We start from the raw sequence: 10,268 nt of genomic DNA, 5'->3' as shown, positions 1-10,268 counted from the left end.
CCAGTTCATAGCTCCATATACAGGGCATCAACCTGCCTGTCTTTCTGCAGTCCTTCCCACATTAGCCATTTTCATGTGTAATCACCTTGGAAGATTTGCTGGGGAAGAGGGGAGACCTCAGGGTTGTTTTAATTTCATCTTCTCTGTCTGGGGAGCCACTGCTCTATATTTACTATGCACACATACGCATGCACATAAATATATGTGTAGATATGTACATATGTATATATGTACACATATGTTTACATATAAATACACAGGTATATACATATACACACATGTAAATCATATTCATATACATGCACATGCCTATACACATATACATACATAAGTATGTGTATGTATGCATATGTGTGTATGTGTATACATATGTATGTGTATGCATATATTTTACATATATATGTATCTATGTATATATATGTGCTTATACGTACTACTCTACACTTGCTACTCTGTCTATAGCCATCAGGGAATTCAGCACCCACAGGGTGATCATCAGAACTTTTGTCCAGACCTACAGTATCCTGGGGACAGGGAAAGGACAAGGGACACATAAGAATGGCAGTCAGGTTGGTCCCCAGCCCATAGTAATTGCCCCTAAAATTTCTAGAATAATACTTTAAGTGCTCTCTTCTGTGCTCTAGGATTGGGCAACCACAGACATGGGAGAACCGTTCTGGATCAGGACTGAACTACATCATTAGTTCCTAGACAGAGGTTTCATTTGAAGACTCTATTCCAACACTTAGACTTTCCTGAGGACAAAAGAGAACAGAATTCCTAGAATCTCATGGTCACCAAGGACCTCAGAGGTTACCTCTTCCCTGGATTATTGCCATAGTCTCCTCCTTGGTCTCCTTTTCTCTAGTCTCTTCCCCTTCTTGAATGCATAATGCACAAAAGCATTAAATGGTATTGCTGAAGTATAATAAGTTTGATTATAGCATCCCCTTCTTAAAAACCTCCAGTGGCTTCTTATTGTCCTTAGAATTAAATACTAAGTCCCCCATTTAGCATTTGAAGGCCTTCATAATCTAACCCCAGCCAGGGACCTCTCCAACATTTTGACACCTTCCTGTTCCGTCTTAAAAATAGAACCACCAGATGGCACTGGCAGCCGCACCCAAATGAGCTTTCAGTCATCCTCTGATCTAGGGGCTGGCTGCAGCATGCTGGTACAACTACACCAGCCCAGCCCTCCTCATAACCTTAATCAGTTTCAGGGAGGTATTAGCAGTCTCACTTGGAGATACATCCTCGGTGTGTATAAAGATAAAAACACACAGATTAGTATAAAAGGAGAATAAACATATTAGCCCAGATTAAGCCATAGAGCATCTGGATATGATTCCCAAGAGTCAGGCCAGATCACACTTCCTTTTGGTTCAGATTACTGCCAATGCCATAGGACCCAGTCAGAATGCAGTCAAGGAATACAAACTGGGCTCCTTGCTCTTCTTTCTGGTAAAAAGTCATCCTTCAATTATCGTCTGTGGTAAAACACCCTGTGAAGTCAATTTTGTACAAATTTTGGCCAAGCATATGTTTATATTGGATTTTCTGTGTTTCACAGCTCTGCTGGATTAGAGATGGTAGCTAACCTATAATTCTTTTATATACAACATAAAATAAATAGTGGCACACATTTCATAAGTTAGATGTTCAAATGCATAAATACATAATATTGATTTTATATTTATATTGTATACACAATATGCTCATAGAATATTACATACATATATTATATATAAATATTTTTTAATATCTGACCAATGAAATGCATACAATTATTACTGCCTAAAATGAATGGCAATGAACAGTTACTAATGAATTCCTTAAGGAATTTCTTGGCTATGTCAGTGGAGTCTGCATGAGTGCAAGGGGAGGCTTTTCTCATCCAAAATCTTAGCTTAGATCACAGAGGGCAGATAGAGTGTCAATGATAAAAAGTCAAAAATAAAAAGAATGTAATAATCAATGCAATATTTAGATAATCAAGGGAATTCAACTTGCTGGTTTCCAAATGGTCCCTGTGGTGGACAGCAGGTGTGGTTATTACCCACTGACCAATTCAAAGGCCAAGCTTGTTGGGCAGGAGAAATAATGTTTTTTTTGCTGAGGAGGGTCAATTTGGAGCACTAATTTTTTCTGACTTCCACGAAAACAAGATTCTTCCCAATTTGCTCTTATGAAACAGAGTAGGGCAAGGAAGTACAAGAAGTGCCCTCATGTGTCCAACTGAGAAAAACTTCAGTTTCTCTAATACAGGGAATATGATTCATCATGGTGGCCATATTTTTTTTTCTTTTTATGATCCCTGATCTTGGAAGATGGCCAGATCTAAAAGGCTGGCCAGAGATCCCTGGTCTATGGATAGACAAATGATAACAGAAGTAGGAGACTGAGGACTGGAAAGGGAGGGGAATAAGTATTTCTTAAATGTCTAATGTGGGCCAGGTACGAGCTCAGCCCTCTATAAATATGATCTCATTTGATTGAATGAACCACTACTCCAGTAAAATGGGCCTGCAGGTCATTTCCTCTAGTAATGCCCTAATAAGAGCTCTACAAGCCTTAAAGTTTAAATGTTTGAAGAAGGTAATACACTGGCATCTCCCAGAGAAATCATTGTGGATCTGGGCTCCAGGTGATGTCAAAAATCTTGCTATTTTCTGTATTAGACAAAAATCGTGCACTGCAACAAATGTATATTTTGGATCCATAAATTTGACTATAGTCAGCAACAATACAGACATGATTGAAAGTGTAAAGTCCAACAAATAGGGCAGAGCAGGCATGAGAGTGAAAACAAGCTTTAGGCAGGTTACTGGGGACAGACAGAAGATCCTGTGGCCTGCTGTCCTTTACAGTGTCCTCATGCATCCTGGAATAAGTGGCTATTGGACTTATGGAGAAGGACTCCTTTTAGGTCAAGCCTGGGAGGAAGGAGCTGTGTGTTGATAGAAATAGAGACATGGTGTTCTACACTGCTGGGCATAGAGAGCAGGGGAGTAGGATTTAGGACAGGGCAGTGCATCAGGGATGATATTGACCACTGACAGTGACTGGTTTTCCTGCTTAAAGTGCTGAAAACATGTGAGGTTTTGCTCTTTGGAAGGAGGGCCATGACTGCAGGAGGGACAGCTATTGTCATGGGAAATACCAGGTCCTTTCAGATCCCCTGAGATATACATAGCTATTTAACAAGTACAAACACACCAAATAGACCGCTTTCACTGCTACCCTGTGGGGCCTTGATGGTGGACATCAGGATGGCTCCCAGATGTTCCTAGGATTGGTACTTGTGGAAGCACTGTTTGCTTATCCCCTTGTGCTGCTGCTGCATGTGCATACACTCACAGACAGATTAAAGGAAGCACTAAAAGAGAATTTCAAAGCAAACCAGAGGTAATTCAATCCCCCCACCCATAAAAGCCATTCCATCCTAAATTGACATCTGGCATGTAGTTGCTTAAACATTTTCAGTCTATCAGGTTTCACTCAGGAATCAGTCACAAAATAGTAGCAGTGAAAAGAACTGGAAGAAGTATTTATTCCTTTTGTCCTGTCAGAACATAAAGAAATCCTGAAGCTAAAACCTAGGCAGGGAACTGGATAGGCAGCTGTCCTCAGAGGCTCCCACTGAGATTTTAAAAGTGTCTCCTTAAATTCTGTTGGACCTGATACTTGGAGGAAAGTGTTCAGTGGATCCTTCTCACTTAGATTTGCGCATTTGGATTTTTGGCCTTGGTGCACTAAGAATTCTGGTAGTAATTAGCCACAGTTCTCACACCAGAAGCAGGTCAGTAGTATAAGCCATTCATCAGAAAGAAATAGACAGAGATATGTGACTATGGAATGTCCCTTACAGTAAAGAAATCTTGATCAACGAGACCTGAAGGGGACTTTTTGTCCATCTCGTTTCAATCTTCAGGCATGTTGAGTCTACATATAGTCATGTTGCAGACCCCTATCGTTGTTTTCCTATGATAGAACTATGCCTTTATTTGCCTAGCAGCAAGGACAAAGACAGGGTACATTTGAGCAAAAAAGACAAAAGTGATGAATGATTCCTTTGTTTGAGTAGGTGACCAGTGTGGAAAATTGAGGCAGTCATGTTAAGAGGGAAATAGTGCAAGGAGATGCATGACCACCTTTCTCTTTGCCTCCCCACTGACCCAGGGCCTTCTGTTCCTCTAACGGAGAGCTGCCCTGAGCTTATGGTGAGTATTCCATATACAGTCCAGTTTCAGTGGCAGAATGCTAGCCTACAAACCTGGCAATAGCAATGACCATCAGACACTCGGGGAGGCTCAGCATTCCCAAGCTTCAGATCCCTTAGACTCTTCTGCTCACCCAGGCAAAAGGCAGAGAGACATTGGTCAAATCAGATCAATGGCACCTTCATGTGATCAGCCCAAAACCTCACCCTTTCCTTTGCAGGTACAGCAAAACCAAAGATATAAATGGACTTTGATGGGCTTTGCATTTATTTGTCATTATGATCATGACTCAGACGCACTAATTAGGCCTTCTCTCTTTCCTGTTCTGTACTGGGGTTTCTCTTGCTTTGAAGTCATCAGAAGACAGAGGAAACACTGAATAGAGATACAGCATACCAGATTAAAGTGAAATCTGAGAGGTCATTTAGTCTAACCTCTAGGAGAGATTCCTAGACTAGCCACAAAAAAGGGCAGTTGTTTCTCTCTCTAACCTAAGAACAAATATTCTCATACCAGCAAACAGATATTGAGATCAGACTAAAGGCAGACAAAAAATAAATCAGCTAGACTCTACTCAACAAATCACCCATTCCCTTGTATGCAGAAAAAGAAGTATGTGTCCAACCACAGAATGTGGAAATCTAAAATTCCCTTCCTTCCCTCTCTTAGTCCATAATCCTATAAGTCTAATTCAAAGGTCATCTCCTGCAGGAAAACTTCTCTGATTTCAGTTGTCTGGAATACTCACATCCCTCTGGCTTTGCACAATGCATATTGTACCTTTCCTATGTATTCATTTTTATTACAGTTATATATGTATGCATATATGTGTATAAATGTGTATATATATATATATATATGTATATATAATCTTCATCCCTTGCCACACTGTAACCTCTACAAAGGCTGGCCTTTGTCTTGTCTAATCTCATTATCTCTCCCCAGTGTATCCCACAGTTTGGTACTTTGAACACATCAGGAGCTTAAAAGAGCACTGAAATAGAATTCCCTCCTTCCCGAGTCAGTGGTGTCCCCATAGACCTCTCACTGTCAGTGGCCAGGGATGCCTCTATGAAACTCACATCAATCCATTAAGAAGCATTTTATTAAGGGCCTACAATGGGCTAGGTACTGTCTGGACATCACATGTCAAAAAAAATTATAAATAAAAACTTCCCAAATCTACTAAAAGCAGGGACCAAGGTAAAGAAAGAGAGAATCTATTGACTGTCTTCTCAAGGGGGTTCATAAGGAAGAGTCCCAGGTCTGGCAGAGCCCAAATCCAGAACTCCCATAGCAAAGAAAACATGTTGCAAGTATTGAGAGAGAAGGAGCTCAGGCAGCAAAGAATGGAAGTCAATCACATGAGACCTGGGAACTTCTACTAAAATGAGAAGAAATCTCACAATTGAATATTCCAAAAGGCAAAAGAAATAACTCTGAATCACTTACCCTGCAAAGTTGAATATAATCCTGCTGGTGTGGGAGGGTGGATGGGATGGCCTTAGAGAACAGAGAAGTGGAAAACTTTTTTGGCAACAAGACAAGATCTGAGTAGGAACATCAAAATACAAACACAAGAATCAAGGAAAACCCAGGGAGGTACATTTATTTAAGAAATGATAAAGGGATGCTTGATGATGTAGTCCTAACATTTTAATGGGGGAATAGAAAAAATAGTCCCTTCAAACATATGTCTTCAAAGTGGATTGAGGAAGTTAAGCAAGAAAAAGAGAAGGTCTTGGGGGTAGAATGGTTCTGTTCTGAGGGTTTTAAGAGGGGAAAGAAAAGAAAGCACCAAAAGAATAAACTGGTGTAGAAAGGAGGAAGAAGAAGGTAGAATCTGCATAAATGCAGTGCATGAGAGGAAGTGTATACCAGAATGGAGCAAGGGGGGAGGAGCGTGAGTAGATGAATTTCAGTCTCCACAAAAATGAAAGGATGATTGAACACAGTTTGGTGTAGAAATACATTAAATTCATCAGGGAAACAGGGGAGGTTGAGGTTGACATGGTAATCAGAAAGATAATACTAGGAAGGAAATAGTTGCAAGGAAAATAGAAAGGAAGGAAGGAAGGAGAGAGGGAGGGAAGGAAAGAAAAAAGAGAGAGGAAGGGAGGGAGGAAAATCTTCCTGATCTTTAAGGGTGGGTTAGAAGAAAAAAACTAAAAGAACTGGAATCTAAGAGTGAGTTCTGTATTAATTAGGAATGAGTGAACAAATTGTGGTATAGGTATTAATTAAATATTTTTGAGCCATTAATAAATGATGCCAAAGCCCATCTCAGGGGATGCTGGGTAGTGTGAAATAAAGCAGAGTGAACTGAGCAGAACTAAGAAAATAATTTTGTCAAAAAATCAATATTATAAAAAACAATTTTGAAAGATTTAAGAACTCTAATCAATTTAGTGACCAGTCATGTCTCCAGAGGACCTATGATGAAGTCTGTTACTCACCTCATGACAGAGATGTATTGAACTCAAGGTACAGAAACAGACATCCATTTTGCATCATGGCCACTGTGAGAATTCATTTTGCTTCAGTATGCTTATTTGTTCCAAGGGTTTTTTTTCTTTCTTCCTTTCCTTCAGTTTCTTAATTGAGGACACTTCATGTCTGAGGGGGAGGGGAGAGTTAGCAATTCTGAAGTCCATCTACCTAAAACCATCAACAAGCATTATATGTAATGGGGATAAGCTAGATGCATTTCTAATAAGATTGGGGTGAAACAAGGATGTCCACTATCATCCCTATTGTTCAATTTGGTACAAAAAATGTTAGTTTTAGCAATAAGAGAAGAAAAAGAAATTGAAGGAATTAGAATAAACAAAGAAGAAACTAAGTTATCAATCTTTGCAGATGATATGATTTACTTAGAGAATCCTAGAAAATCAAGTGAAAAACTACTTGAAATAATAAATAACTTTAGCAAAGTTGTAGTATATGAAATAAACCCACATAAATCCTTGGCATTCCTATATATAGCTAACAAAGCCCAACAGTAAGAGTGATAAAGAAAAATTCCATTTAAAGTTACTGTAGACATTATAAAATATTTGGGAGTCTACATGCCAAGACAAACCCAGGACCTATATGACCACAATTACAAAACACTTTTCACACAAATAAATTGAGATCTAAATGAATGGAAAAACATCAGTTGCTCGTGGTTAGGCCAAGCTACTATAATAAAAATGACAATTTCACCAAAATTAATTTACTTATTCAGTGTCATACCAATCAAACTACCAAAGAATTACTTTACAAAGCTGGATAAAATAATAACAAAATTTGTCTGGAAGAACAAAAGGTCCAGAATATCAAGGGAATTAATGAAAAGAAATGCTAGGGAAGGTGGCCTAGCCATACCAGATATTAAACTGTATTATAAAGCAACAGTCATCAAAACTACCTGGTACTGGCTAAGAAATAGAGTGGTGGATCAGTGGAATAGATTAGGTACACAGGACATAATAGTTAAAGACTACAGCAATCTACTCTTTGATAAACCCAAAGAATCCTGCTCCTGGGTTAAGAATTCACTATTTCACAAAAACTGCTGGGAAAATTGGAAAATAGTACAGCAGAAACTGGGCATAGACTGATATCTTACACTGTATGCCAAAATAAAATCAAAATGAGTTCATGACTTAGGAATAAAGGCTGATACTATAAGCAATTTGGGAGAGCAAGGAATAGTTTACCTGTCAGGCCTATGGAGAAGGGAAGAATTCATGACCAAACAAGAGATAGGGAGTGTTACAAAATGCAAAATGGATAATTTTGATTATGCTAAATTGAAAAGTTTTGTACAAACAAAGCCAATGCAACAAAGATTAGGAGGGAAGCATAAAATTGGGAAAGAATCTTTACAACCAGTGTCTCTGACAAAGGCCTCGTATCTAAAATATACCGGGAACTGAGACTTGCCACATACTCATTCATTTTCTTGGGCAGCAGGTAGACATCCTGCTTATAGTCTCCTTCAGGGGCATTGTAAAGCTCTATCAAAGCCAGAGCCTTAGCAACGGCAGTGATGAAGAGCACAAATATAGGCACTGTTGAGAAGGTCAGGTTCAGCAGGCAGCTCTCTGCCAATAACACTGTTCTCTTTCCATTTGGCCAGATTACATGATCACCTTGAGATCTCATGGCCTCCCAGGTCACTTCTGGGGTATGCAGACTTACCACATCAATCTCAGTATCGGAATATCCCATGTTGCAAACAATGCAGTTGTTCTTCATTGGGTCTAAGTGCTGTCTTGTCACCACATTCTTATTACCCGTACAAGTGATGACAATGTCCACCTGCTGGATGAACTCATTCAGTTTCACAGGTAGAAATCTGTCCATGCGGGCCTGCAGGGCACAGATGGGGTCAGTCTCAGTCACATACACTCTGGAACCCATGGCCTTCAGGGCAGCACAGTACTCTTTCCCCACCTCCCCACAGACTACCACTTGCTGCCCCCCAAACATCATGTCTGTTGTCCTTTTAAGCCCATCAAGAATGGACTCCTAGCAGCAGTAGAGGCTGTCAAACTTCTGTTTGGTGACTGAGTCATTGACATTCATGGAGGGCACGCACTGCTTGCCAGCCTTGGATAACTGGTACAGCCTCTAAAATCCTGTAACACTCTTCTATTATAGCCTTGATTTTCTTAAACACGAGGGTCAGGTCCCCTCTGTCATCCAGGATCATTTTGGGCTGCCACCCGTGTCAATGCACCACCAGAAATCATCTTCCGATTCTCATTTCCACGCAAAGACAGGAAACCCACTTTTTTGCGACAGCAGCAGCCGCTTCTTGGAGGTTAGAGTAGATACTGCAGGCAGCCCATCTCCATGAGTCCCGCTGTCTGAGCAGTGATGGAAGTGCAGCCCACAATCTTGGCTCCAGCCAAAGGTTTTTCTCCCTGAGCTCTCTTCCTCAAAGCCATCAATGCTGGCATCTCTTGCTCTGCCATCTCAATCTCTCTCTGGCCAAACCCTGCGTGTTCGATGTCCTTGACACAGTCGCTCCTACCCTTGGAGTTCTGTTTGTCCCGTGGGGAAGTCTCATCAGCAGAGCTATCTGTGGATGAAGCGGCTGAGCTGTAGCTATCGCTAGATGCCAATCTTGGTGGGACGTTTGTTGGATTCTTGCTTCTGCACAGCAAATCGGATCTTGGTGACGGTGCGAGGCCCCTCGGTGACGGTGCGGTCGGGGCTGAGTAGGGCCTCGCCGCCGTCGCGATGCCGCCGGTGCTGATGATGCGGGTCGTTCTGGTTGAGACTTGTGGCACCTTTCTGGTGGGCGGGGAGGCGGCGGGGCTGAGAGTGGCGGGGCCGGGTGCCGGGGGTCAGAGCCGGGACTGGAGCCAGAACCTGAGCAGGGGCTGGCGCCGGAGCCGGGGCCGCAGCAGCAGACTCGGGGTCCCTGGAACCCGCCGGAGGGACCATGGCGGCCAAGGCCGCCCAGCTCATCCCGAACTGCGGCTCGGGATCCGGGAGGCTCAGGTCCTTCAGCTCCACCTCAGGCACCTTGGCGGCAGGAGCTGCAGTCACGACCCACACCTGCACAGACATCGCCGTCTCCGCTTCCCTCGCTGCTGCCGCCACCACTGCCGCCTCAGACTCCGGCTCCCGCTCGGCCTCACCCCGTCTCTTCATCCCGTCCCGTGTTCCACTCCCGGTCCCCCGCCTCCTCCGCCTCCTCCGCCTCCCAGACAGTGTAAGTATTGTAGGGGAGCAGATAAAAGCCCCTCTGGCAGTGTTTATATTATTGTCCCTGAAGCCTGGGCTGGCACCTGGCACGGCCAATCACACTCTCTTTGGGATCCTAACATGACCAGCCCTCCTCCAGGAGTCTGACCCACTTCTTTGCTGAAGGAGGGAAGGCAGGGCAATTGGGGTTACCACACAGCTAGTAAGTGCGTCAAGTGTCTGAGGTCCAATTTGAACTCAGGTCCTCCTGACTCCAGGGCCAGTGCTCCACTGACTGCGCCACCTAGCTGCCCCGAATCTGACCCACTTTTGGGCATTGTTACCTGCACTGCCTCTGGG

At 42.5% G+C, this 10,268-nt stretch overlaps 1 pseudogene; it reads right to left on the bottom strand.

Moving 5' to 3' along the window:
- Nucleotides 1-514: 514 nt before the first annotated feature.
- On the bottom strand, nt 515-9,791 carry LOC118857874 (annotated as a pseudogene).
- Nucleotides 9,792-10,268: the final 477 nt, after the last annotated feature.

Source organism: Trichosurus vulpecula, chromosome 7, assembly GCF_011100635.1.
Source record: "Trichosurus vulpecula isolate mTriVul1 chromosome 7, mTriVul1.pri, whole genome shotgun sequence".
NCBI lineage: Eukaryota > Metazoa > Chordata > Mammalia > Diprotodontia > Phalangeridae > Trichosurus > Trichosurus vulpecula.
This window is presented reverse-complemented; position numbering and strand designations above follow the sequence as displayed.